The sequence below is a fragment of the Crocodylus siamensis genome, chromosome 8 (assembly GCF_052110815.1).
Source record: "Crocodylus siamensis isolate JL-2025a chromosome 8, ASM5211081v1, whole genome shotgun sequence".
Taxonomy (NCBI): Eukaryota; Metazoa; Chordata; order Crocodylia; family Crocodylidae; genus Crocodylus; species Crocodylus siamensis.
The window spans coordinates 867,842-885,251 of NC_143402.1; the positions used below are offsets into that span (position 1 = coordinate 867,842).

Here is a 17,410-nt window from a genome sequence, read left to right on the forward strand (position 1 = left end):
TGCAGTGGCAGTTTCATTTCCCTTGCCAAACCATCTCCACCCCCTCCCTCCCCCCCACCCTTCTTTAGGTTCTTCATCTTCATCTGCTCCCTCCGCTGCTCTGAGTCAGGCCACCTGCTCCGCTCCGCCTGGGGCAGAGTAGGTGTGGTAGGGAGGGCGGGTGTCAGGGGGCTAAAAACAGACATTGGGTTTGTCCCAGGCTTTGGCTTGCATCAAAACAGGCCCAGGATAGAAGATCACACATGCATTTTGAATGGCAATTAACTCCAGTTATTCCCCCACTGTCTTGGAAAAGAACGATCTCAATACTTCACAAGTACATTAATGGGACAACAGGCTTTGTAGTCTGTAGGATCCCAGGATCAAGGAAATTGGCTGCCTATACATGTGCTTGGGGGTGAGGGAGCATTTTAATTAGGGTGGCTCCCAGAGCTGCTCTAATTAAGACATCACAGCATCACATGTATTAAGTGCCAGCCATGTGTTTAAAAATGGTTGTGGGATGCTTTAACTAAAGCTCCTTTATGAACTATAATTAAAGTGCCCCAGCAGCCATTTTTAAACCTGTGGGGGGCTTATACATGTGATGCTGTGGCAATACTAGAGTGTTTTAACTGGAACGGAGCAGACCCAATTAATCTAATTGGAGCATGTGTATAGGCAGCCATTGTCTCCAGAGAAATCCAACCTCTGATTTTAGCCCAAGAGCGCAGATGTTGGGACTCGGCCCTGGCTCAGCCCACGCAGCGCAGAGCCGCAGCTGCAAGGAGCATTCTGCTCAGCTCTGACATTTAGCATTTAACCCCCCAAAATTGACCCCTGAGCAGGTGTGAACTGAGGTTTTTCCAAAGGCTTATCCCTGGGTTGGGTCTGACCAGCCTTTCAGTGTCTGTAAAGACCCTGCTCTGATGCAGGCCAGCCCTGGCCTGGGCGCGGTGTGATGGAGCTTTTCAGAGGCCAGTGGTATCTGCTAATGTGAGCTGCGCAGCATGGTTCTCCAGCGGCTTGTTCTCGGAAATGGCTGAATTAATCTGGAATAAACTTTCCAAAAATACCAGCATGAGTCAGATGTCCAGTATGGGAAATTTCAGCCCAAAGGACGACAGCTTTGCAAAATCAGAAGCAGATGAAAACAGTGTCTTGATGGTGGGAAGTGTTGGGCAGATTTAACAACCGGGGGTTGAGAGACTGAGTTTGAGAGAGGCTCGGGGGACCTCGCAACACCCCACTTCCACCGACAGCCTGGAGACGGTTTGTGATATGAATTATTCTCCCTTTTTATTGACTGGCAGCAGCCTCATCCCCACGGAGGCCAGTGGCGGTTGCATAAAGGTTGGGTTTCTGCGCAGTTACAGGTAATGCAGGGCCTGAAGCCGTTGCATGTACTTCCAGCACATGAAGCACTCAGGGAAATAGTTAAACTGCAGTTACTCTATTAGCTTCCAAAGCAAAGTTCTCCAGAGCATGACAGCCTCGCAGAAGGAAAGGCTATTAGCAGTGCAGAGTTTGAAGAGTTTAACTGCAGGCACAGGAAATTGCTGATTGACGGGAGACAGGCATGGCCATCTCTCGGGCCTCTCCGTGCCAGGTGGAGGGTGATGGCTTCACTCGCTAATTCCTTCTCTCCGGGCTGTCAGCTGCGGTGAATCTCCCTCCGTCTTCGGGATTCTTCTCCCTGACTTGAAAGTGAAAATTGGGCCTGGGAAACTCGACAGCGCTCAGCTCAGAAGATTTAACCAGTGACCTGGGGCTGCGGTTTAATCTGGATTAGGGATCTAAACCTCAGGCACCCGCAGTGTTTAGACATCTCTGCATAGCTGGCTCCGATCCAGGCAGCCCATCCACCAGAGCTCCCAGCCCTCTTCCTTATTTCATTAAACGATCCTCAAGTCCGTGCACTCTCGTGGATGGTGTTGTCCCTTTGTGGCACCCAGGACCTGGCGCCAGGCCTTTTCTAGCACCTTTCCTCCTGCCTGGCTGGTGCAGAGAGTTGCCCCCCAGCTGCTCCCCTGCCTGCCCCTTGCTTGCACACACGCAGATGCTGCCAGCGCTGGACTCGAGCGGTCAGTTATTGTGTCCAGTGGAGGCTGCGGCTCCTAACGCAGGTGGCTGTATTGAAACTGGCTGCGTTTTTCTGTTCCAAATGCAAGGTATTTAATGAGGTGGTTTGTGTCAATGAAGTCCTGGCTTCCCAGGCACCAAACCAATCCACAGCACACGTCGCCCACATCCTGCAGGAAGGCTTGTCCTAGCTCCACTCGGCAGGGCCTGGGGGTTTCACATGCCACGTGAGAGAGAAGCGCTCCTGGTTGTAGCTGTAGAGGTGATATCTTTTATTAGAGCAACTAGATTTTTGCAAAAATAAATTCTTTATTTGAAGGCTTTTGGGCACAAAGCACCTTTCTTCAGGCATAAGAGAAAAGACTGTAAAAGTTCTGCTAGGTAGAAATGAAAGTTCATATTTCAAAGGGGAGTTGAAGGTGTGGTGAAATCTCCTGTTTGGAGCAGTTGATTTGATGATTGCATGAGAAAATAATCTCGGGTCTCTCTCACTGAGTGGGGCCGTGATGGAGCCCAGGATTTGCGTGGTTTTCATAGTGGGTTCTTGCAGATGCTATCTTCAAACAAATCCAGCCCACCAGTCTTTGTCCTTCTAATGCTTTAGCCCAGTCTGCAGTGTACATTCATGTCTGGCTTGCTCTGAAAACAGATGTTCGACTTGGACATGCAGTTTTGCAATCTCACACTCCTACCTGTAAGCTGAGGCTGAAGGCGTGTAGGGAAATCAGGGAAGAAGAGAGGGGCTTTGCAAACAAACATCTCCATGTGAGTACTGCTGCTGCATATTGTACAGCTCCTTGAGCTCATGCAAAAATGTATGGGTCCTTTTAAAATGCAAACCAGAGGCTATCCATTTCACTGCTGCACAGTCTCTTTCCATCTGGCAGTGGAAATAACTTCAGGTGGGTTTTTAATAAAGAAAAACATCTTCAGATGCAATGTTTGCACTAGAATAACTGTGTTCTTTTAGGGAGGGATGGAGCAGCGGGAAATGGCAAATACAGGTAATAAAAGAAAACACAGTAGTTCGTCTGTGCTTTGTAAATCCGATTACACGTATTCTCTCAGCTCGTTCTCTTGAAACCAGAGTGGAAATGCAAATGGTAGAGTATTAATCTGCCTCTGGGAGGAGGATTGGTGAACCCTGAGCCCTAGAAACTGAACTAGGAAGTGGGCAATGGCCCCTGGGGGCTGTGCTGCTGCTTCAGGTGCCTGGCTGCATAGATCCCACATGCCTGGGATCTGATTCCCTTGAACAGCAGCACGTTTCAGGCCTCCAACTATATCCGCCTCACCCTCCCGGTGCTGGGGGCCAAGGAGATGGAGTGGGGTGGCTGCAGCTGTCACTCGGTTGCTCCCTGGGTGCGGTGGTGTCAGCTGGCCGACAGCTTTCTGCAACACTGTGCCTACCTGTGGGACTCCTGTCTTTTCCTGCCCTACTTATTTTGCTTTCCTTCCCACTGTTCAGGTTTATGTGCACTGGGAGTGGAGACCTCGTGTGCTGGGTTAACACGCACGGAGACCAGCGTGCTCCCAGTATTGGGCTCTGGGACTGGTGCGCCTCGGTGATGCTGACACCAACCGCCCTGCACTTCCCGGGCCTCCACGGCGCTCTGTGCCAGGGGCTGGCAGTGGTGCAAGGCGGGGGCTCGTGGTAACGGAGCTGAGCTCGCAGTGCGGGCTGCTTCCAACTGGCGCGGACGAGCGCACGCTGCCAGCGTGTTGAATTGCACATTGGTGCTCTTGTGTTGCCTACGTCTCTGCTGGCATAGAGCGGGGCCCAGCTTGCGCCTGCCGCCGCGAGCAGAACGAGGACAGAGCTGACACCAGATGGGCAAGGTGTGCAAGTGGCCACGGCCACGGCCTCTGCACACCAGCCAGCTGCCTGTTGTCGAAGTTTCTGTAAGCATTGTGTCCAGGGAAGTCTGTGGAGAACGCGATGAGGGGAAACTCCTGATTTGGGCAGGCTTCAAGATAGCAACCTCTTCAAATGTGCTTTTGCCTATTATTGTTCTGGCTGCCCTAGTTCCCTTGGGTGCACGGCTGTTTTGCGCTGGGCCACCAAGCCTCTTGCGACTACTTAAAAAAAGAAATAGAGCCCAGTTATCAGCTTCCCGCACCATTCAGGTGTGCCATGGCCGCGTGCAAGGCAAGATTTGTGTGTGGGGCTGGTTGCACAGTTCTTGAAGTCGATGCTTTTCTGCTCCCTGCCCCGGGCTCCAGTTCCCAGGTCACCAAGATTGGTCCTGAGTCTGAGCCAAGCCCTGTGAACTAATTGAGATTTATCCAGTGAGATGGGGAGGGAGCAAGAGTGCACTTTGGATACTAGGATGATGAGGATCATAGTCTTTTGTTTGGATTATTACCGTGATTCATTCCTAAGGGCCTCAATCGGACTGGTCCCATGATGCTGTTTGTGCGCAGCATGCACGTGTGAGCAGTGAGATACCTGGATAAATGACTGTAGCAGACTGCTGTAGAAAACTCCTTAAAGTCCTCTAGGAAAAGTATTTTTGTGGACAAGAAAACTTGGTGACTTTCTGCCCATTCATTATTCGGAGAGCTTTTGTAGTCGATTGGTACTACTGTATACAGAGTGCTGTAAATGGTCCCTTCCCCTGCATTGACTCAGGAGCGTTTGTTTGGAAGTGAAAGCTGGTATCAGCCTGGAGCGTTCTGATAAGCGCCAAAGTAAAAGAAGAAAGGCTCGTGCAAGCGTGCGTAGCTGGGCCGAGGACGAATGGCTTGAACTAAACCGGGCTGAGCCTCGGCATTGCTGACGGGGCATAGAGGAGGAAAGCGGGGGGCGCAGTCTCCAAACACAAATGCCCAACGCAGGAGGCTCCGGGGCTGGGGTGAGTTGAGAGGAAATCTGCAGCTGCGGGAGATGATCCATTATTTTCACGCTTGCACGCGTGAGGAGAGAACCAGCTCGCACCTATTCGCAGCGTGTCCAGCCAGGCTCGTGACGGGGTCACCGTTGGACCCCGGCACCCTTTCGCCAAAGTCCGATCTCTTATAGACCTGCTCCTGGTTCTGCTATGGTGACTGGGAGCGGGATCCAGCTCTCTGCACCCGATCCTGATACCAGAGGGCAGATCAGACGTGCCTTCATTGAAGTCGGAGGGGTTAGGCTGCTGCGGGACTGGAAGTGAGCCCTTCATCCTGTTGACTGAATTAATCACAACCTTGGGATCAAAACAGTAGGACCTGTTCCTGCTCAAGTCAGCTCCCGTTGGGATGTCATCAATATTAAGCGCTGCCAGAGATTGTCACCAACTGTCTGTCATGGGAGCTCTTGTTAGTTGTGTTAACACGGATGGCAAATGAGTTGCAATGAAATGTTAGGTGAGTAAAAGGCAGTTATCCCCACGGCACAGCGGTGAGGCACGGTTAGCCAGCTCTCTGACCCCTGCTCTCCTGGGGTCCTGGGAAGTTGGGATTTGGGGATGAAGCACTGGTTTGCCCTTTGGAGGAAAGACAGGAGGGTCAGAAACCTTAACTGGAGCAAGATAAAGTTTTTTCAGCCCAGGCTGTTCTTGGTGGTTTCCATTTCAATAAAATAGACTTTGAATGTTGTTTGCTCAACTCCAGAATTAAATGAAAGAGCCAGGAGCACAAGTGCAGGGTTTTCAGAAAGGCTTAGGCTGGCTTAGCTGCTCTCCCTGAAGTCGGGTCACTGTTGGAGCGGAGCCGACAGGTTCTTGCCCATGCCCATCTATTTGATTCTTGTTTAGTTTTCCCTCTGTTATCTTTCGGCATGTCAGAAAACCCTGATTTTATTAAAAGCTAGGGTTAAAAGCAAGGACAAAGAGGGGATGCACGCTCGCCGAGCACTTGATGCCTGAAATAGCGACTTCTAAAAGTTCAGTCCCCTGCCGTTCTGCCAGTGCCTCCCTGCGAGGGTGCGGGCAAAAACCGGCAGGGTGCTTGGAAATCCTCTCGCCCTCCACCTCCCTAGCAGCATCACAGCTTGTTTTCTGCCTTGGCATGCTCTCCAGAAGCCTGCTCTGCTTGTGTTCAAAGCATAAGCTGTCACATGTTGTGCGATCTGAGCACTCGTTTTTCTTAATGACATACAGGTAGGAGTAGTCAGCTTCACAGCAAAAATGATATAATTGCTTACAATTGTCACCCAGGCCTGGCTGACTCATGCTTGCACTTCTAAGTCTCAGAAGATGCTGTTTTCCAAAGCAAATCTCTGTGTGTTGCTCTTGTGAACCATCTTCAGCGTCCATCAAATTAATAAACATGCCGGGCAGGGCGTCAGCAGCTCGTTACTGTGGGCTCCTTGGAGCAGGGAGCCCGCCATGCCCAGCGCCTTGGAGGGACCTCAAATGCTGCTGTGAACCAACTGCAGTCATTATCGAGCTCGTCAGCCTGACGTGCATACATCTCGGGTTAAATTCCACTCTCATTTCTGTCAGTGATACCTGCAGGAGTTGATACCTTGCTTTCCTAAGGCAGAATCTGACTCTGGAAATATGAAATTAAATTAAAAAACCCAGGTAAATGCAAAGAATCAGAACACAAACGTCACTTGGGAGGGATTCTGGTTCTGTCTGGAGCAACCTGTTGGGTTTTGGGCATGCGAAGGTGTAATGATCGTAGATGAGTGGATCCTGGCCACGCTTCACCAGTTTAAATGTGAATGAGCTTTTTCTGCTTCTGTGGATTGAGAGCAGTCTGTCTGAGAGTGGATCCTAGCTCCTACTCCTTCTAAAAAGGGGCACAGATCTGAAGTCTGCTTCTGAAACTGGAAATCCCTACTTTGAGAGTTGGCCTAGTTGTAAGCATTTATTCATGTTTTCAGTACAGCACGCTGCCATTTTGGTAAAAGCAGCAAAGCACTGAGGAGAGAGAAGCAAAAAGCCAAGCATAACCATGCAGCGCTGGGAGACGGACCGCTTAATCCTGACTCTTTGGAGGATTCTTTTTTAAACTCTATTTATTAATGAATCCATTTTAAATACATTAACATTTAAGGATGGATCCACTCCCCTACAATACACACGTGCTAATCCCAGGCACCGTGCACATTGCTGTATGTTTTGAGACATTCATGCTATTACCTGCGCTTCCATGCTTGCAAACCGATGAGCCGGGTGTTGGTTTTTGTCTCCTCTGGACTGCCCAGCAGTGGATCCCAGGCCTCGGCAGCTGGGGCCTGCGTGAGGCACGCGCCGTACTTCTGCTCATGCGCGCAACTCGGACCGACATCAGCAATTTGCAAGGAAAACGATTTTTTTAGGCTTTTTTGTGAATCAAAAATTCAAATGATATCTCTTGTTTCAGCTCAGCCAACACTTACACAAAATGCTAAGTGTTGAAACTTAATTTTACACATGATATTTTTAAAATGTAAATACTTCATTTTCAAATGCAGAAACTGGCTGTTTGAATTTTTAGATTCGATTTAAAAGACAAAAAAAAAAAAGTGGCAAAACTGTCAAATATTGAGAAACAAGGGCTTGTAGGGTTAGTTTTTTGGGTGTTTTTCCTCCAGAAGAATTTTTGTGTGAAATCTCACTTGGTTCTAATTGATCTGCTCCTTCAGTCAGGAGTTGAGCTGAGGTGGACACCTTTTTGGGGAAAGACTGGGGGAGTCCTGGCCTGTATTTCCCTGCTTCTGGGAAGACCAAGAGAGCTTCAGCGCTGTTGTCATTCTGTACATTAGCTTAAGCCTGAATAACACATTATAGTCATCCCCGGTGCTTGTCATTTTACAAGCTGCCAATACTTAGGGTTTGTCTTGTATTTAGAGATTCAGTTTTATCTGCAAATGTGGCCAGTGAATACGAAAGGCTTCAGCATAGCACAAAACAAGCCTGTTTGAGCCTAGGACATGTTTTATTTAGAGTGAGGTAAGCATTGCTGCAAGTTGGGAAGTGCTCTGAGCAGTCTCCCGGCGATGCTTCCCACGCTCCAGAGCTGGAAAAGTCCTAACTTTGTTGCACTACAATGGCACTTGGCACTTGTTTTAGACAGTAACACTAGCATTTTAAGTGAAGCGAATGTGTGCTAAATGTAATGTCTAACAAGGCCCTATTGTGCTCGCAAGCCTGTAGACCCTCCACTCCTGTCCTGTCCCCTTCACAAGAAATGTGAATGTTCTTCCACTTCAAGTCTGTATGAAAAAGTGTTAAAATATTGCATGTGTGGATTTTAGTGCAAAGGAGGAAGAAAAGTGCAGCATCTAGGTCTAGTTCTGCACACCCTTGCTTACTGTAATTTTGTCCGAAGTTAGTTGTTTCATAACTTTCTGTGCTTGAATACTTTAGTAATAACTGCTTTCCTTTGCACCATTTGTTCTTCTGAGACCGCTCCAGTGCCGAGCTGTGAACTGAGGATAGACCTCTAACAGTATTTAAGGAGAAAACTCTGCATCTCACTATATATTTATGTTGATACAATCCTCATTTGCTTACGTTAATCTTCTAGGTTCATTTTTAATTTTTTGGAAAGAGAAGGTCTTGGTGGGAATTCATAGATTCAAATGCAGTCTGTCAGCTCTTGTTTCCTTTTCTGGGTCCCAGTTTCCCAGGCGTTCAGGTCCTGGATTTCGGTGCTGAACTGGGACAAATGTTCCTCTGAGGCGGGCTCTCGAACAGGAGCGGCGTGGCAGGCGGGGTGGAAGTGGTGGCTCCTCTGTCTAGTCTTTGTACTCCAGAAGCATGTACTCCACATCTGGGATGCAGCGCGCTCATCTGTGGGCTATCGAAATTAGCACGAGGGCTGTTCTGGCTTCAATGAGCTTCCGGGACCTTGGAGCCAGGCAATAGAAAGTACTGCTGGCTCCGCCGCCCTCCGTCTTCTCGTTTGTTTGTGTGCTTAGAAACACAATTCCTCTCTAAACTCTTCCCTCTCTCCATTTATTTAACTGTATCTGAGGAACAATACCTCCGCTTCTTCCCTTTCTTGCACTGAGCCTAGCAACCTAAGGCCAGCCGTTGTTCACCGAAGTGTTTCTATTTACTGCCTTCCCTTGCCGGTAGTCATGCCGTACCGCCTTGTTCTGGCACATCTCTGACAGATAGCCGAGCTAGCATATGCCTCTGCAGTTATTAATTTGGGTCTCTTTCCTTCAACCTTTTGCTGTTCCTGAAACATTACTAATGCAAGGCAGTCGGCAGAGTCCCTTTCCTGCATCTGTAATGCTGCTCTCTGGGCCCTCCATAAAACAGACTATCGCAGTGGCCTTTTGTCTCTTGTCAGGACTCTAACAGGTAAATCAGGACAAAATAATTAAATCTACCAGGCAGTATAAAATACCCATTTTACACTGCCAAATGTCACATGCATCATGCTGGGATGTGTTAGTGGCTGCCGTCAAGTGAGTCTTTTGATCTGTAGGCAATCGCAGACCCGGTTAAACCTGACGGTTGCGATAGCCTCTGTTTTTCCATGCTAAGTGGAAGGAACAATTAAACTCTATTATGTGCGGAGGCTCTGGAGATGGCGGAAGTGATCACTGAAGGCACTGGGCCATGCGACGAGTCTGAGCAAGGTGAAATCACACGGGCAAGTGCTCCTGGGACTCCTCCACAACCCGGTCACTCAAACAGCCTCCGTGACTTCATGTCTTGAAACATTTAAATGCAAAGATAATATTTTGAGTAACTTTTTAAATAACAATCTCTGTACAACACCTAAATAGCAGTAGCTTTTCTTTGAGGAAAAAAGATGGCACAGAAAGGAAGTGTTTTATTTTCCAGACTTCTTCAGACAGAATACAAATTCTGGGTCTGATCCTGCACTGAAGCAATGGGAATTTGCAGTGTGCAAAGAATAAAAGTCCAAGCTCTGTTTGAAATAAGCTTCTGTGCCAAATTTTGCTTTCAGTTTGATTGGGGAGGGGAGTCGTGAGTACCTGCACTGAAGTCAAATGAGCTGTTAAGCACTTGTTTGTGGCCAAAGGTAAGGGAGGGCAGCGCCATAAAGCAGTGGTTCCTAACTGGGGCATCAGCACTGCGGAGCGTGCGAGCGTGATTCACAAGATGAACCCAGAGATTGCAAGTGTGAATCTGCAGGGTTACAGGCTTTCTGGCATGTTGTGAGCTTTCTGAGTTCTTTGCAATGGAAGCATTGCTTGACTATATTTTTCTGGAGTCAAAAAATGTATGAAAATTGAGGTAGCATGGGGGGCTGGAGTAATGAGGGGTGCTGTGAGTCTAAAAAGGTTGGGAGCCAGTGCCATGGAGATGAACTGGTTCAGAGGGCCATGAGCTTTTGCAGGCAACTTCGTCAGATGCTAGGAATGGACCGTCTTCACATCTGACGAAGTAGGTTGTTGTCTACGAACCCTCGTGCCTCTGGACCAGCTAGTGTCTGAGGTGCCACCCTGGCCTGCCTTCTGCCTTCTGACCCATGTCTTCAGACTTGCATGCTGACCACCTTGGATTGAAATTGGGTAACCCTAAGCAGAATCTAATCTGCTCTGCATACGTGCTGTATGTGTACATTACCAGTTTAGGGATGCTCTCTTTCAGGGTTTTAAGGTCTTTAATGATTATTTTCTGATAGGCTATCTTTTCTGCCCACAACTGGAAAAGATGCAGAGCAGTAGTTCTGACGCAAGTAAGCGTGGTTTAAGAGCGGTGCTTGAATGCTTTTGAGGCCAACTTGAGATACATTTATTAAGGCCTTATTGGAATAGTCTCTTTTGAGACCAACAAAATTACCTAGGTGAATAAAGATTTCAGAATTGGTGCATCTTTGTGTCCAAAATAGCATCTAGTTATCTCAGATTAAACCAGCAGCCTGTGTGTTCCTCCATAAATTCTGTGTATTGCCATTTAATTTCTCTCTTAAATGAATCCCCTTGAATTACAACAGAGCTGGAAACTCCACAGCCATGGCTTGCCCACAGTGATGTCAAAAAATTTTATGACTTCTATAATAAATTGTCCTAAATATGTCTAGCTTAAAGTGCTTGTGGCAATTAAATGTTTAACAGTGAAAATATGTTCTTGTTTAGGCAAAGGAGGAATCTGGACCAGTAATTTCAGCAAATGCATCATGCTGTCATCCAGATGTGCTCCTCTTCGTAATGTAAGTACATGCCAAAAACCAAAGCAGAGTTAACTTTATTTATGAAACGATTCTGGTGGAGGCTGCGAACGGTGAGGCAGGATCATGGCACACTGTGGGCCCAGATCAGTATGGTGTGGCTACACGCTGTACACAGAAACCCAAGGTGTGGAAAGCTTACAAACGGATATATGAGAGGCAGGCAGAATTTGAAGGGAACGGGAGGGAGGCCGGACAAGGGAAAGCATAAAAATGTGCGTGAGTTGGTGGCGATGCAGCCGATCCAGTTCACGCGGCTCACACGAGGTTTAAACGCAGTGATGTCGGCTCCCTCACCAAGAACAGAGGAGCTTTGGGGGTCAAGGGAGATCTTCGAAAGAGAAGCTGGGCTGGTGTAGCAACAGCAAATCTTGCCGCCAGCAGAAGGGTGGGGAGAGGAGGCCGGTCCCTCTGACCCGGTGGCGTAAACAGAGCTACCCAGCCAGGGCGCCTGCTGGCTTGCACAGTACAAAAAAGTTTTAAAAGTCTTCTCAGCCATGGTAACGGGGCTGCCATTGATGGCAAACCGGCACAGCTGCTGAGGGCCTGGATTATCTCTGCTCTGCTACGAAGGGAGAGAGCGATTGTTCTCCCTTGCTGCAGCAGTCGGGACACAACTCAATGGATTCAAATGACAGCAAAACAGATTTAGATTAAAGCTCAGAATAATCTTGTGCAACTGTAAGAACAGTAGGGACCAGGGGATGAGCTGCCCAGAGAAGTTGGGAAGCCTTTAGGAAGAGGCTGGATGGGTTCGGAGCAACACCCTGCATCTGTGCAGGGCGCTGGACTGAGCTTTGAGGCTCCTTCCAGCCCAAACCTTCTATGCTTCGACTCCAACCTGTTGGAAGGGGTCCAAGGAAACGTGTGTGGTGTCTGTCCTCTAGGAAGTTTTGATTTCTGGAGGACACCAGGCACATGATGTGCTGCAGAGTTGGAGTCTGCTCTCTCTTGCTCTCTTTGGCACTGGGGCTTTTAGTGTCCTGAATAACCCGCCCGTCCCACCCGGTTCGTTGCACAACGAGACCTGTCTGCCGTGGCCCGGTTCTGCTTGCTCACCATACTTCTCTCTTCCAAAGGGGTTATTTAATGCCAGCTTTGCATTTCTCAGTCCGTAGTGCACTCACATCTGGATTTGTGCCACCATATCGCACGTCTCTACTCTGAAAGGGGTCAAGAAAAAGGGTGTGCTGGGCCAGTTCCCATGGCTTCAATGACTGAAGCAAGTTAGCCCCTGAAAGGTAGCATTATCCTTTTGTAAGAGGACAGTGCTACCAGATGACACCTGGGTACCTTTCAGTGCAAGTGTACAAACCTCAAGCATTTTAAGCACCGGAAGTTTGTGCCAAACCCAGGTCAGGGATGGCCGAACATCCAAACTGGAGAGGATGAGCTGGATGCAGTTCCTCCTTGGTAATCCTCCAGTGCAATTGCTTTCTGGGTCCTAATCCCGTAAATCCATTCGTAGCGAGAGCAGCCAGGTTACTCAGGCGTTTGGGAGTGCCTCCTTCAGCATGCGCAGCCTTTGTTCACAGGTGATCTGCAAGAGAAAAGCCACCGAGCTTGCCTCGTGGGTGCCAGGTTCGCCAGGCAGGAAGAGGCAAATGTCTGCTTCCGTGGGGGAGGTGAGAATTTGTGCCAGGATGGTGAAGACCTGCAAGTCTGTGCTACCCAGTTTCATTTTTCAGGACAGAGCCATGCTTCCTGCAAAGGCTGGGGAGCTGGATGTGAAATACGTGGCCAGGTCTGTGTATAATGTTCCCTTTGCTCCCTCGCGACTCTGTGTGGACCGCTGGGGCGCTGGGTTCGAGTCTGCAGGGTAGCGCCAGCTGCAGAGAGCCACCACGTGTGATTTTCCATCTCCCCCATAGGTTTTGTGTCCCCCTCTAATGCTAATTGAAAAAGAAGCACTTCCTCAGATACATAACCGGTTTCTCTGATGAATTTGATAATAGTTGCTGTCAGATCTTCCCTTTGAACTTCCCGGTTAATTTATCTTGAGGAAATATCAAGTATCTCTGAGACAACTAATCCAAACATTCAATTAAAAAGGCAAATTTAGGAAATATCTGCTTAAATATTTTATTAAAAGCTGGGATGACATTACCAGAGGGGAAGCCCTGCTGTAAAAAGCAGCTGCGTAACCGAGATCCCAGGCAGGGTGGTGATCCCTGGGAGAGCTCGGGCTCTGAGCAGGGGTTCGGGTTGGTGATGCTGGGGTTGGTTTGTCAAGTGGCCGCCAGTGCTGGCTTTCTTCTTGGTCCATCTCTGTGCAGCGGGGCCCAGATGCCCACAGGCGGCTCCTAGCGAGAGAGGAGCCGGCTCTGGTCCTGGGGGTCTGCTCGCCTCGCAGCGCGTGCAGGTAGCCTGTGCCGTTCTGTAGCCGCGGGGGGAAGACAGACTCCAGCCCTGCCCTACCCTGTTTTGGGGAGGTCTCTTTGAATTCCTCCTGTGGCGCTTTCCGTCTTTGAGAGGATTAAGTGCTGTTAAGGTTGGACATCCCATGGGAGAGAAAGTGTCATCAGTGCTGTAGCAGCCACCAGCATCCTCTCTTCCTCCCAGTGAGCGTGGTACAGGACTTCGATGGGACTGCACAGCAGGGCAAGACGTAGCGGGGGAAGCAACAGCAATTTACTGGGTGAAGCATGGGGGAAACGATGGCTTCTGTACACTGATGAGTATTTGGTCCAGGTTCAATGTCTCATTCTGGTGCCTGGGATTTTCGGTAACTCGTAAATATTTTGTGCAATTTTCATTTCATTTCCAAGCTGAAATGTTAGTTCTTTCACAGCCGTGTCCGTCTGAGCTGGTCCAGTGGCAATGCGCGTGTCATTGCTGTGGTCGTTTCTCACCCGTTAGTATGACGAGGGATCTGTTCCTGTGCGACCTCGTTCACGGTCACAGCTTCATTCACTGCCTCACATCCATCGCCAAGTTTCCTGGCCCTGGGCGCCTGCCTTCCTCCCATCCCTGCCACCAACTTCACCTTCCTCCCTGACCTCGCGTGCGCCCTCTCGCCAGTCTGATCGTTCTGCTCCTTCCTGCGCGTCCTGTCGGAGCCGGGGTCCTGCCAGCCCCGCTGCTGGGTGCCGTCCATGCTTTGGGGCAGGCGCCTGGACCGCGGTGGTCTTCCTCTGTGGGACAGTGAATTCCAGCTGTGCCCGGTCAGCCTGCTGTAGCTGCCAGCTGTGCAGACCCCTTCACTGCCCCCGTTGCCTTCACCGCCTGTCACTTGGAGGGTGCTTCTTCAGGGCAATCCCTTCCAACTCTCCACCCAGATGCCCTTGGCTGAGCCAAGACCTCTTGCCTGTTGCCCTTCTGTATCTTGGGTTGGGTACCCCCTCCCCATGGGGGTGCAGCAGGGATCCAGCCTCTTGCATGCAAAATCTCTCTTCAGGACATGACTTCTGAGCACCTGTGGCTCAGCCTTGTGATCCAGGTTACCTTACCCTCGCCATCAGAGCTGCTCCAGCTGCAATGAGCCTTGTGCATGCTCTCCCTCTCACATCCTCAAAGCCAAGATGCTATCTGTTCCTCGCTGCAAATGGCAGTGGGTGTCTTGTCAGTGCTTGAGTTAATGCGAAGATGGGTGCTGCTGAATTCTGCTTTTAGGCCTGGTTAAAAGGGGTCTTTTGCTCACTGTTTGCTTTGTATCATGCTTATCAGAAGCCTTGCAGCCGCTGGGATTAGCTTCCCCACCAGGAGATGGCAGGTCACCGTCCTGCCTGGGATGTCTGCCCAAGTGTTAAAACTGACGCCCGTCCAACACGGAGCAGCAAACGAGGGCTGGTGAGAGCGTGCTGCTGGCAACCCTCTCTCCAGTAAAGGTGCCAGCTCATTCAGCGCAAGCGATCTGTAGGTTTCAGACACGTCATCACTTGGAGCATTGTCCCAGAGATCATTTTTGGAGAAGGTAGTATAAATTTGTGGGGCAAACAGCTAATAATAATTCCTTGCAACAAGGGAGGCAAATCCAGGATTTACTAGTTGTGGCTGTAGCCGTGTGGGATGCGCATTAGGCCTGCGATGCAGATCAGCTGGTCTTCCACCAGCTCAGACAGAAAAATGCCCAGTGACGGGACCATCCCAAAGTCTTCGTCCCAACCTTGGGGCACACGTGTGTGCCGCCTACTGCCCGAAGGTCTGTTGTGTGCTGGTTGGGGCAGCGTGCTGTCCATTGCACAAGGTTGCATGTCTGAAACTCAGCCCTTTTGCACACTCGCTCTAGCTAAATTTCCTAAATTTTGGAGCAGCTTTGTCATTTGAAAGTCTGATCCCGCAGCTGTTTCATATAGATATGCATCCTGGTGACTTCCATATGGCCTGCCTTTCTATATTTAAACAACTACTGTGTAGAAGCACAAAGAAAGTATGGTGGGAATTAAGCATCAATAAGCCCTTACAAATCAGAGATCTGTGGTAGGAGGGACCTTGAAGTCATCTCGTCCAGCCCCCAGCTCAGCTCAGATTAATCCCCATCTGAGCCAGGGCATGCTGCTCCTGTAGAGCCTATAGCAGAGATCCCCTAAAGAGACACCTATGGAACAGCCTCCAAACAGGCAAAGTGCCGCTGACACGGTGATCAGCCTCCGGCCAGGGTCTTGGATGGGCCCGGAGGCTGTGATGACCTGCCGTGGCACGGGGCTGGGCCCTGGGGCCAGGAGGCTCCTTCCAGCTCTGAGTTTCTTAACTGATGGTAAGTAATGAGCCCTGTGGCTACTCCTGCTCTTCTGTATCTTTTTTGCTTTGTTCTTGGAGACCTTTCCATGAAATATCCATAAAGAGCTCTGTGCCTTCCTGTTTTTCCTCTGTTTTTTTTTTTTTTTTAAATCTGATGTCCTTATCCGCTTTCCCTGTCTTTGTGAGAGCTGACTTTTTCACCAGGGCCCATAACTGGCTTGTAACGGTTCTGAGCGGGTGTGTTTTATATGGAGCCATTTAATATGATCCGTCCTTTCATCGGCGCACGCGAGCCTGATATAAACGCAGAGCTGCTTCCCTGAGGTCCCGGTTCAGGAGAGCGCTCCGGCGTGCGGTTCAGTCCGTTGTCTTCAAAGCGCTTTACACCCCGTCCCAACCCCACTTGCTGCGTGGGGAACCGCTCCTCCCTTGGGCACGGTGAGGAGAGGGAGGAAGAGGATGGATTCCTGTTCCTTACGTGAAGCCTGAATAAAGGCTTTGCAAGATGGCTCAAGCTGGCCCTTGGAGGCAGGATCTTCTCCCAGCCCAGCATGTTGGGCACGGGTCCTTTCAATGGTGCGGTAAGATCAGTCGTACCTCTGCCCTGGGGAATAAACCTCCCACTTTTGGGCAGGTGGTTCCCTTTGCTGCCAGTGAGTTTGGGCCCATCCCGAAGGCTGGCTGTGCCTCTCATCGGTTTTGCGGCACCGCTGTCACTTCAAACATGAAGTCAATTTAAGCCATTTGTGGGGACACGAATGCCCCAAGATGGGTGGGGGGTTAGGCATCATTCACACGTGAAAGCATTTCTTGACTGTCTTCTGTGCAGGTTACAAGGAGCTCGTCTCATGGCAGAGGGGGTGTGAGCATGCTGGCTTGTTAGGCTGGTGGTATTTGGAAGCTGTTACCACTTCTGGGCATGTTTTAAATGACAGCTTTGTCTCTGAAGAGACTGCAGGGTCAGGGTTCATCCAAGTGAAGTTGGGGACAAACGCACACCCTCCAGCAGAAAAACCATTTAAAAAGATATATCTAATTACTGTGGTGGTAGGGAATAAATAGTGTCTCTAAAGTCCTAGATCCTGAAAATGCTACGTATTCATAGATGTTAGGGTTGGATGCCAGGTGCCCATCCAGCCTCCTCTTAAAGACCCCCAAGGCAGGGGAGAGCACCACCTCCTTTGGGAGCTTGTTCCAAATTTTGGCCACCGTCGCCATGAAGAAGTTCTTCCTGATGTCTAACCTAAATCTGCTCCCGGTCCGTTTGTGACCGTTGTTCCTCGTTACCCCAAGAGGCGCCCTGGTGACCAGAGCATCTCTGATCCCTTGCTGCATCCCCATAATGATTTGTAGGCAGCCACAAGATCCCCTCTTGGTTTTCTCGTGCGGAGCCCGAAGAGGTCCAGGGCCCTCGGTCTGCCCTCATCAGGCTTGTCCTGCAAGCCCCCGACCACACGAGTGGCCTCCGGTGGGACTGGAGGCAGGGATCTGTCTAGGTAAAGCTCGGTGAAGGATTGGTCTCTCCCCCCTTCTCTCTCTAATCCCATACTTATTTCTGTTCAGATGAAGTCTTCCTCGCAGCCCATACAAAGCTGCCTAG

The 17,410-nt window shown here is 49.8% G+C and overlaps 1 protein-coding gene across 2 annotated transcripts in view; it reads left to right on the forward strand.

The window, feature by feature from the left end:
- The window catches only part of HTR2C (5-hydroxytryptamine receptor 2C), a 334,603-nt gene that overhangs the window by 61,103 nt on the left and 256,090 nt on the right, over positions 1-17,410 (forward strand). For both annotated transcript variants that reach the window (XM_090061134.1, XM_090061135.1), the window contains exon 2: positions 11,039-11,112. The gene's annotated coding sequence lies outside the window, so the exon portion shown is untranslated. The remainder of the gene's footprint in view (positions 1-11,038; positions 11,113-17,410) is intronic.